The following is a 630-nucleotide window of genomic DNA, read 5'->3' on the forward strand; positions in this document are numbered from 1 at the left end:
TTTTATAATTCCTTCTTTGTATCAGCACTGAAGATGTAATTATACGAAAGCGCTCTGCTTCGTTAATTTACTTTTCCTAATAGTTACTTACGCATTTGTGAACACACGACCCTAGTGTTTTTATTGCACATAATATATATACATATATATATATATATATATATATATATATATATACACATAGATATAAATATAGATACTCGCATATATATACGTGTGTATGTGTGTGTGTAAATACAATACATATTTTCTGTATACACAGGCATATATATATATATATATATATATATATATATATATATTTATATATTTATATATATATATACTGTATATATAAGTACACACACATTTTCAAAGGAAACGGACGCTCACACTTTGCCATTCGTTACTGAGACTATCTACGTTAACAATGTTTGAGTCCGTGGACACTCCTCGTTTCGGCCACGTCTTCCGAGAACCGGGGTCTCTCTTCAAGAATAAGCAGGCGACGAGACACGACACTGACCCATTTTGAAGAGGAAATACTACGACAGAATGAACCAGTGAGGACCTTTGAGTTCCATAATCGAAGTCGCTGAAGGAATAAGCGAAATTAAAGAGATTTCAACCGACCCAAGGAAGTCGTTCAAA

The sequence above is a fragment of the Oratosquilla oratoria genome, chromosome 25, assembly GCF_046742065.1.
Source record: "Oratosquilla oratoria isolate Oo_2021 chromosome 25, ASM4674206v1, whole genome shotgun sequence".
Taxonomy (NCBI): Eukaryota; Metazoa; Arthropoda; class Malacostraca; order Stomatopoda; family Squillidae; genus Oratosquilla; species Oratosquilla oratoria.